Here is an 11342-nt window from a genome sequence, read left to right as displayed (position 1 = left end):
CAATGGTAGGTTAATGTGTTGAGAAGCCACCATCATTACTGCTTTTGCAGAAGTATAGCTGTGAAGTCACAACTACATAGAGATTTCTCAACCTACAAATTGTGTCTACACATTTCTAAGCCTTGTTTGCAGAATAAACAGGACATTTAGCAAAAACAAACAAACAAATCCATGGATCAAGAAGAAATCAAAAGAGAACTAAATCAAAATGAAAAGTCAGCCTACCAAAATGTGTGGGATGCAGCTAAAGCAGTATGCAGAGGAAAATACATAGTCCTACAGGCTTGTATTAGAAAAAAAAAAAAAGGTTTTATATATACTACTTTAGTTTCTACCATAAAAAAAAGAAAAAATAAGAGCAAATTAAACTATTAAATAAAACAGAAGAAAGGAAACAATAAAGGTAAGAGTATAAATAGATAAAATAGAAAACAGAAAAACAATATAAAAATCAAGGTAACCAAAAGTTTACTATTTGATAAAATCAACAAAATTGATAAGCTTCTTGATGGAAAAATCAGAAAAAAGAAAGAAAATACAAACTATCAACAAGAACAAGAGATATGACATCAGTACAGACTCTACAGATATTAAAAGGAAGATAAGAAAATATTATAGATAACATTATGTCAATAAATTCAACAACTTAGACAGATTTCTTGAATGGCACAAGCTATCAAAGCTCACCCAAATCAAGAGCCATGAAAAGTAATAAAGTTTGGATACATGCCACAATATAAATGAACTTTGAAAAATTTATGCTAAATAAAGACCTTGACAGTACTCAGGTAACTATGCCTGGATTCCTGACCCACAGAAATTCTGAGATAATACATGTGTGTTGTTTTAAGCTGGGGAGTTTTGGGGATAATTGGTTATGTAGCATTAGATAATTAATATAGGCAGTTTCTTAAAAAGTTAAACACACATCTCTCATATGCTATCACCATTCTACTCTTGGTATTTACCCAAGAGAAATGAAAACATATGTTCACACAAGCTCTTGTGCACAAATGTTCCTGGCAGCTTTATGTGTAATAGTCTAAAATTGGAAACAACTCAAATGCCGATCAACAAGTCAATGGATTAAACAAATTGTGGTATGCACAATATGCAATGAAATATGATGTAGAAATAAAAAAGAATGAAATGTTGATATGTAGAGCATAGGTAATTTCAAACTAGGCAGAGTGAAAGAATCAAATAACAAAGAGTACATAGTGTGTGATTCCTTTTAAATACAGTCTAGAAAATGCAAACTAATCTACAATGAGAGAAAGCAAATCAGTGGTTATCTGAGGATAGGATGATGGGGATGTGGTGGGGAAGAGGATGTGAGAGGGATAATGAAAAAGCATAAGAAAACTTTGGAGGATGATGAATATGCTTACACCGATTATTGGGATGGTTTCATGGGAATATATATATACACACACACACATATATATATAAAATATGTCAAAACTTAGCAAAGCGTACACTTTAAATGTGGGCAGTAACATATGAGTATACTTCAGCGAGGCTGAAAAGGGAGTGTTGTTGTAGAAAGGGACATTTAGAAAACAAAAATGAATTTTGAAATTTTAAAATCCAAATGCATAAATGAAAAATTTAGTACAAACCTAGAAAATTGAGGAAATTTCTCAGTAACGAAAATGATTGCAACAAATAAATGGAAAATGTAAAGTAAAAAGCAAGAAAATTAGACTAAACAGGAAGTACATCTTACATAATAGGGCTTTCAAAAACAGAGGGAAAAAAATGGAAGGGAGCAATTCAACACAGAAACAATTCAAGAAAAATTTCCTGGATCCCAAGGACATCAATTTCTTGGCTGAGAGGTTCACCAAGTGCTGGGTACAATGAATGAAAACAAAGTCACACAAAACACATTCATACAACGTTTCAAAACATTGGTAACAAAGAGAAGGTACCAATGCTCTTTGAAAGAAAGAGCAGATTGCATACAAAGGTCTAGAATTAGTTTCACGTTAGGCTTCTCTACAGCAATGTTGAATGCTAAATGATAATAGAGCAAGGCCTTCAACATTCATATTGAAAATGATTTCCAACTTAGAATTCTATATCTTCAGCCAAACCAGTAACATGCTCGCTAGAATAAAGACTGCTGGATATTTTTCAGAATGCAGCGTCTCAACTATAAAAATTGTTCATGCATTTTTTCTCAGGGAAGAGACTATTTATTCTTTTGAGGAATTTGGAGATGGATTTGTGATAGGTACATAATAAAACCAAACAAATGGGATAAATGTTGACTCCAGTAAAAGAAAAAAATTGTATAAGAAAATAAAGGAAATTAGAACACATATAGCTACGGCCTCAAATAGTGTTTACGTGGTCATAATAAAATATATGCTAAATATTGATTTGCCCTAAAATTATGCCGTTCTATTAGAGAAATGGGAGAGAAAAGAAAGATATTTCAGGGTATAGGAGTATAGGAGTAGAGTCGAAAGCTAAACACTTATTGTCCATTGCCTGAAGTAAACATGTTATATTTAAAACTAAAAATATTAATAAACATGAATTTAAACCCACTATTTAGAAATTTGCAGGCAAATACCAGCAAACTAAAAACATTGAAAGTCATGGCTTCCAGGGAGTGGGAAGAGAACTGCTAACATCACTGTTAGGTTTATAGAACTATTTAATGTTAAAACTATATAAATATACAACTTTACTAAAATTAAAAGAATAGAGATGATAGAACAAAGTATTCCTGAAATGAAGAAGATAATTTTCTCTAGACTAAAAGACCCTCCAAGTTTCAAGTAGAATGAAGAATAAACGACTTGGCCAGGCGCGGTGGCTCATGTCTGTGATCCCAGCACTTTGGGAAACTGAGACAGGTGGATCACAAGGTCAGGAGTTCAAGACCATATTGGCCAAGATGGTGAAATGGTTTCTCTACTAAAAATACAAAAATTAGCCGGCTGTGGTGGCAGATACTTGTAATCTCAGCTACGTGGGAGGCTGAGACAGAGAATTGCTTGAACCCAAGAGGTGGAGGTTGCAGTGAGTTGAGATAGTGCCACTGCACTCCATCCTGGGCAACAGAGCAAGACTCTGTCTAAAAAAAAAAGACTCATGCCCTGATGCAGACTCAAGACATTTTAGAATGCTGAACATAAAGAGAAATTACTAAAAGCTTCCAGGAGACAAGAAAAGTCAGTCTCAAAAGACCAAAAATAATACTAGCCTCAGACATCTTGTCAGGAACATTAAATACCAAGAAGAACAAAATTCCGGGAAATATAATTTAAAACCTAGAATTCTGTACCCAGAAAATTGTTAAACATGTGAGCCAAAGAGTTTTAGTTTTATAAGCACTCAGAGAATTTACCTCCAAAGCACCCTTTCCTTTCTGTTACTGCAAAATATAGTCCAGCAACGAGCTTCAAGAAACAGTATGATTAAGAGGTTTGGTAATTCTGAGGATCTGATAAAAGCACATTTCGTTTATTAACAAGGCACAGGTAATGCAACTTAAAATCCCAAGAAAAACCAAAAGCTATTTAGAAGACTTATGTCTACGTCTAAATATAAAGGAAATAAAGATGTGACGTGAATTTAATAATTAACGCTTCACGTGACTTACGGTTAATGATACTGGACCTAGAGAAAAATTAAAATCCTAACATGTTGATTGACACTGAAGGAACAACATTTACAAAGTCGTAATAATGTACACAGCGTTTGTTGGTTTTTTAGATTTTTAGAATTAACCGGTGGGCAAAGCATGAAAGCCTTATGTTCATAAGACAGTATATAAAATGATTAACTCTGGCGGCGTAGAAGTTAAGGTGTGGTGGAGAGAAACTGATCTATTATCTGAAAACAATAGAATAAGAAATGATAGATAAGAGATTGCAAGTTAGAAAGGCAAACAAAGAAAACTAAAAATAACAATGTAACTGAAAATTTAGGGGAGGGTTTAGTGTCAGTCAGCTAAAGCACTGTGTTTCATGGCAAGGAGTCAATAGACAGAGGCTGAGTTGAATACCGACATACAGATGTAAGAATGCCACGTAGAATAAGGTTGCCAGTCACCAGGAACACAATATGCAGAGATGCTGAAAGGTGGTCGCCTCTGGGACTATGGGTGGGACCAGCGAATGGAGTGGATGATTTTAGCTTTAATAATATGCCCTTCTCGACCATGCATATTCTGAGAAACATTTTTTAATGCCTTAAATGAATAAAATGTTGAATTGTGAATCCATTCATGTTCTGAAAACCAGATATGAAAACATGCTGATAGTGAAAAGCAATTTTTTAGGCAATCAAGACAGGAGAGTATTCAGCTTCTGTCATGCATTTGTCATCAGGTTCAAGAATGGTGGCCTCGCCAGAGGGTGGGAACAGTCCCCTCCTCATTAGTAGTTCCAGTCCCAAGATTAAAGATAAGCTTATAGTGGATATGAAGTATTTGTTTGATGGCTGTGTGTGTGTCTGTGTGTGTGTGTGTGTGTACGCACGTGTGCACATGCGCACGTGCAGGAAAATTACAGAAAATATGAAGCATCTGAATTTCAAATCAGAATTGCCAAGTTGTTTTGTAAAATGTGATTCAGAAGACCTAAAAAGGATTAGGTATAAGATAAGTTCCTTTAGCGGTAGAGCCAACTGGCAGGTGTGAGCCTCCATGCTGGCGGAATTCTACGGAAGCCTCTGGTCAAGAGAGGCCCTGTGCTGTGCTGGGCTTATGAGACGGTCGTGTGGTGTGGCCCAGTTTCATTCAAGAGACTTAGCATCCTTTTTGTTTCTCCTTTACATAACCAGTCAGCCACCGCTGGCTGCCAACAGACAGACCCTCCGTTGAGTTGTCCACCTGGCTGGTGCCAGTGGCCTCTCGTTCTCCCAGTTCTCCCTGGCCTCCCCATGTGGGAGAAGGATCCTACTTTGTATTACTTCTTAAACACATTGTGAGCAGGCCAGGCATGGTGGCTCACGCCTGTAATTCCAGCACTTTGACAGGCCGAGGCAGGGGGATCACTCGAGGCCAGGAGTTCGAAACCACCTTGACCAACATGGTGAAACTCAGTCTCTACTAAAAATACAAAAATTAGCCAGGCATGGTGGCACGTGCCTGTAGTCCTAGATACTCAGGAGGCTAAGGCAGGAGAATTGCTTGATCCCAGGAGGCGGAGGTTGCAGTGAGTCAAGATCGCACCACTGAACTCCAGCCTGGGTGACAGAACGAGACTCCATCTCAAAAAAAAAAAAACAAGATTGTAATCAAAACGTTCCATGGACCACCCAAGCAGTCCAGACCACAGGCAGTGTCCCAGAGACCCCAAAGCAGCAGGCACATGGGTGCAAACACCCAGGGTGAGCCTATGCCATGCCTTCACACCCAGGGTGAGCCTACACACCAAATACCCTGCCTGGCAGCCATGTTGCAAGGACGACTAGGGCAGCCTGGGACCCCACCACCCCCAAATTCCAGCATCAGCGAGTGCTCTGACAAAAGTGTCAGGCTATTTTCAGTATCATTATCTTATCTTCTCCACTAACACTGGCAATTTTACCTTGGTCGTGGTTTTCTTTGTTTTAATGACTGTTTGGTTGTCTTTTCCTTTGGGGATGGGGCTGGTGGCTCTGCTGGCTTCTGTGGGAAAGCCTGAGGGAAATGGATTTATGCGGTGGTCACTGTGCCTTGCTGCATTGTTTAAAATGAGACTTCATGGGAGGCACACGGCGAAGATGAGAGGGCAGAACCACACAGCATGGAAGGGATGATTAGGGCCGGGATGGGCCATTAAGATTTGGTCTAAAAGGTGCTCAGACACCCATTGACACGGCAGGTCCTAACTGCTCCCCGGACACCAGGATTAATCCACCGTGTCAGAGTTTGATTCACGTCCCTAATGTTTGTCAGCAGGAAGCCTCTTCTTGCCTGATGGAGCTGGGGCAGGGGAGGATGTTGAGGCGGATGCTCTTGGCTGGAGAAGCTCTCCAGTGATGGGCTGCAGCTAAAGTTTGTGACATTTCGATAGCTCTTCGCCTTTTAACGTGCTCATCTGGGAACAGCCCGTTACCTGCTTTTCTGCCTTGATCCATCATTTTTCTCTGGACCAAATCACAAAATAATACAGAGTAGAAAAAACTCTGGGTTTGCGGTGGCAGGTGCAGACTGCTCTCTGTTAAGCTGACAAAGTGTTGATGATTCAAAACTTCTGGGTATTTTGTTGGAAGATTGAATGAATGAATGAATGAATGAATGAATAAAACACAAACTTCTGGGTAGCACACAACACTGCTGCATGCTGAGGAAAGTGTCCAGCTTGTAAACAATTAGGAAACAGTTCAATAAAATACCTGTGGGTACAATTGAAGCCATGATCATGCAGACTCCTTACAGTTTTTACATTGATAGTGTGAACATCAGCATTCTTCTATAGATCTTCAGAAGGGCTGGTTAATACTGAACTGCAGTTAATAGGTTGTGGGATAAGCCAGCTTTGCAGGCCCTTAGCCTCTCCCTTTCTCCCTTTACGTCCATGACCTGACGTTTGAACCTGGAAGACAGGGTTGTGGACGACCTCTCACTGCAGAGAGTGGTGGATGTCCCCATGGCCCCGGAGTCTGAGCTGCCGCACAATCCATTTTTCACCTCTGAAGTGTATCTCACCATGGGTACTGCGAGCAGCAAATGGCTGTTCGGTTCTCACCTGCTCCATCCACACAAAGCCAGGAAGCTTCATGGGTGCCTCATCTCACAGGACAGACATGACAACACTGGGAATTCACAGTGGGTGGCATACGGGCATTTCCCTGTTCTTCCAGAGAGGACAAGCTTCTTACCAACCACCAGAAAACATGTTTAGGGGAAGGGGAAAAATAACTAGAAAATGGAGGAAAGGTAAAATAGAACATCCAAGAAGGACAAATAAGATGTTAAAGAAAATGAAGAAAGGGAATTGTCTGGAGGGGTGGCTGTGGCTTGGATGGCTGTCCATTTTGCTGAGGTGTCTGGGGTTGACCGTGGGAGGAAGGAAGGAGGCTAAGCAGGGAGAACAAAGCAACCTAACTAATGGTGTGGGTGTCACGATGTTCCTGCTGGGCCCTCATGGGTCCTGGGGAGTGGCCCCTTCTTCCCTCTGCTCTTCCTGTCTTGGGCGCATTGAGGCTGGGACGAGAAGGGAGATGGGCCAGCGAAAGGGCTCTTCCCCCATTCCCCCAAACCCTTCCTGACATACCAGCTGGCAAAACTTCTCAATATGCAGTTTCTGTGCCGTCACAGCTTCCAGAAATATCAGATGTTCCATTTAGTTCTTGATCTCTCCCGTCTCTGTCTCTTTTGCCACTTTTATTTATTTTTGTTATGTTTTAATCTTCCTGGATGCCTAATGGACTGCATTTCAGATCAGCAGGACACTTTTAATGATTTAGGTTGCCGTGATTCCAGGCCCCAACGAAAATGTTTGGTATTTTTTTCAACCAAAAGCTGAGCCTGCCACTTCTTTTTAAAACATTTGAGATGCATTTCCCTAGCCAGTTCCAGCTCGAGCATCTGACCCTCCTGCCTACCCAGAGCTACCAGATTTAATAAATAATAATACAGGACAGACACCCAGGGAAGTCTGAATTTCAGATAAATAAAAAATAATTTTAGGAGTGCAAGTGGATCCCAACTTCTGTGTGAGGTGTGCTTAAACTAAAATCATTTTCATTGTTTATCTAAAATTCAGATTTAACCAGGCATCTGGTATTTATTTGGCAATCATATCAGTTAATTCCTCAATCATTCTTTGGAAACATTTAATCCCAAATTATTTATTTATTTTTGAGATGGAGTTTTGCTCTTGTTGTCCAAGCTGGAATGCAATGGCGTGATCTTGGCTCACTGCAACCTCCACCTTCCAGGTTCAAGCGATTCTCCTGCCTCAGCCTCCCGAGTAGCTGGGATTACAGGCATGCACCACTACACCAGGCTAATTTTGTATTTTTAGTAGAGATGGGGTTTCTCCATGTTGGTCAGACTGGTCTCAAACTTGTGACCTCAGGTGATCCGCCCATCCCAGCCTCCCAAAGTGCTGGGATTACAGGCGTGAGCCACCACGCCCAGCCAATCCCAAGTTCTTACACAGCAGATACATTTAATCATATTTACTGCCTAGCAAGTATCTGTGTCCTTTGTTCACGGTGTCTCTACCTGGATGTCTGCAGGATGTCTCTGACAGTGAGTGCCAAAGGAAGTCCCTCTGAGTGGCTTAGAGGGCAGCGCTCACCACAGGTGCTGATGGCACAGGTTGCTTTAGGAAGGTGGTGAGTGGGAGGTGTGGGGGATGGGGGGACACAAGATTTACCAGTTTACCAGAGGCGGGGATGGGGTGGGATGGGCAGGGAACAGGATTTGGCAGTTTTTTTACTGAATTCTGGAATTGTGATTTGGCCCTGGGAGTCAAGATGGGGTTTCACCATCTTGGCCAGGCTGGTCTTGAACTCCCGACCTCGTGGTCCACCTGCCTCGGCCTCCCAAAGTGCTGGGATTACAGGTGTGAGCCACCACGCCTGGCACTGCTTGTTCTGGTCAGTCCCCGGAGGGGAAAGGCAGCCCCTCCTCAAGGCCTGTGACAGGTGCCCCCCCTTACGCTTCCCAACGCCTCCTGGTGCAGGTAGTTCCCCACCTCACAGGCAGCACACGCAGGTGGGAGCTCCACCTGTCGGCTTGCCCTCTTGGTCTAATTCCACTTTTGAAGCCAGGAAAGCAGCTGAGAGGGATGGAGGAAGCCTCACTGAGGTCACATTGTTCGTGTCAGGCCTTCCCATCGCTCATCCTCCACTAAATCCTGCTTGTTTTTTTTTTTTTTTTTTTGAGATGGAGTCTTGCTCTGTCCCCCAGGCTGGAGTGCAGTCACGTGATCTTGGCTCACTGCAACCTTTGCCTCACAGGTTCAAGCGATTCTGTCCCAGCCCTCCGAGTAGCTGGGATTACAGGCACCCATCACCATGCCCGGGTAATTTTTTTGTATTTTTAGTGGAGATGGGGTTTCACCATCTTGGCCAGTCTGGTCTTGATCTCCTGACGTCGTGGTCCATCCACTTTGGCCTCCCAAAGTGCTGGGATTACAGATGTGAGCCACCATGCCTGGTCCTGCTTGTTTTTTTCAGCCTGTGAGAAGGCCACAAACAGTTGTTACTTTTTCAAGTGAAAAAGGACATGTGTTCCAAAGATGTGATCAGAGATGTCATGAAGTGCGCATGTGTATGAGTGGAGGTGAGCCCGGGGCGGCGGCATGGTGCGGCTCTCAGGTCATGGACATGAAATTCCTGACTCTGTCCACTCCCGGCGGCCTACTGGCCTGTCAAGGAGAGAGCTCAGTGAGTGACAGGAGGATTTATTTCTGCCAGCAAGAGAATGGCTTATAATTTACAGCCCGCTGAGCCAGCCCTACCACAGTATTAGAGCCTTCCTTCTGTAGACAGTAATAAATTGTCTTATCACCAGTGCTGACATAACATGCTCCTTTTTAAGTGCGCCATAATTTTTATTTTTAAGAGAATATTCATATTTGATGGCAGAGCTCATGGGCATGTGAATACTGCTCTGGAGAGAAGCCTTTTTTTTCTTCTTTTTAAAGGAGATATAATTCAGCTCCCAAATGCCACTGGCAGGGATAGGCTTGACTTCTAAAGTGACATTAGGGGCAGAATTTGGGGACATTGTAGACTCTTGATAGACGGTGACTTGTCCTTCATCAGGAGGCATCAAAAGGATCAAAGCCCCAGGAGGACGGCCTGCCTTGCTGCCTTTGCACGGCAGCGGCAAGGGAGGTGGTGCGGCCTTGGGCTTTTCCATCCCAAAGGACGGGCCTCCCCACCACCCTGAGTGAGTCCTGGCAGGAGGGGCCTGGGGGTGTGACAGGCAGAGAGCAAAGGAGTCTGAAGCCCATCCAGGGAGTTCCCAGCTTAGGATCACCGGGCTGGCGTGTCCGGGCGCTGCTTCTCTCTCCTTCTGCATCCTCCAGGGGGCGACAGTGCAGCCTACTGATCTCCAGGGAACCTTTCTCCCCAGAGCAGAGTTCCCGGAGGGGGACACCCCAGATGGTCCCTGGTTACCAGGGAGTCCACAGGTCTGTCTCTTATTTCAAAATCTTTTTTTTTTTTTTTTTTTTTGTAAATTTCCTGAGATAATGTCTTGCTCTATCACCCAGGCTGGAGTGCAGAGACGTGATCTCGGCTCACTGTAACCTCCACCTCCTGGATTCAAGCGATTCTCCTGCCTCAGCCTCCAGAGTAGCTGGGATTACAGGGTCCGCCTGGGCGTGGGCCCAGCTGATTTTTGTATTTTTAGTAGAGATGGGGTTTCACCATGTTGGCCAGGATGGTCTTGAACTCCCAGGTGATCCGCCCACCTTGGCCTCCCAAAGTGCTGGGATTGCATGTGTGAGCCACTGTGCTGGCCCTCTTGTTTCTACTGACCCATGGGATGGGCCAGCGGGTGTCCTTCTCCCTTCCCCTCAAGGCTCCTGTGCCTGGGTCCTTATCCAAGGATGCTCTCACTGTGTGGCAGGAAGAGATGGGGCCGGGGTCACTGCCCAGCCTCCTCCTTCTGCCTTTGCCTTGTGCCTTCACAGCCACCCACCAGCCCTCTCATTGCAGAGCCCTAGCTGTTCACCGGACCAGACCTTAGGCAAAGCCCTGGGTCCCTCGGAGGATCTGGCGTTCTTGTCTGTAAAAGAGCAGACAGGGGCTTTAGGAGCTCAGACACAGAGGGCTCAGGAGAGGTGAGTTTTTGCCTCTTCCTCTGCTCTTTCTTCTTCCACTGCTTGTTTCCCTCCTTTCATCAGGCATGTACAGGAAGGAGCGGCATTCCCCGGACTGTGCAATCCTTCTAGGTCTGGGCTGTGGAGGGAGAGGAGAGGCTGGCCTGGGGGGCTCCCCTGGGGGAGGTACAAGGCTGGCCTGTGGGGCTGGCCTGCCTGGGACATGTCTGTGTTAACACAGCTGCACCCACACAGACACTTCCAGAACCAGGCATGTTTATAGGTAGCAATCAGATATTGCTAAACCTCTGGCCTTATGAGAACAGCTCTCACATAACGCTGTCTGAGTGCCAGGCACAAGTCAAGGCACTGTGCACTCATTCATTTGAGGTAGACACCAATATGCCCCTTTTATGCTCAGCTGGGGAAACTGAGGCCCAGAGAGCTCAATGGAGTTATCTGACATCAGACGGCTGGGAGGTAGCAGAGCTGGGGTGGGATCCCAAATGCTCAGTGCTGGAGTCTCCGCCCTCACCCCAGTGTTCCTGTGCCTCTCTTATTCCTGCCTGGGCAGCCCCACTTCACTTGGACCATTCCCTGACTATTCCA

Source organism: Aotus nancymaae, unplaced genomic scaffold (assembly GCF_030222135.1).
Source record: "Aotus nancymaae isolate 86718 unplaced genomic scaffold, 86718_ANA_hifiasm-v0.15.2.pri h1tg000014l, whole genome shotgun sequence".
In the NCBI taxonomy this organism is placed as follows: Eukaryota; Metazoa; Chordata; class Mammalia; order Primates; family Aotidae; genus Aotus; species Aotus nancymaae.
This window is presented reverse-complemented; position numbering follows the sequence as displayed.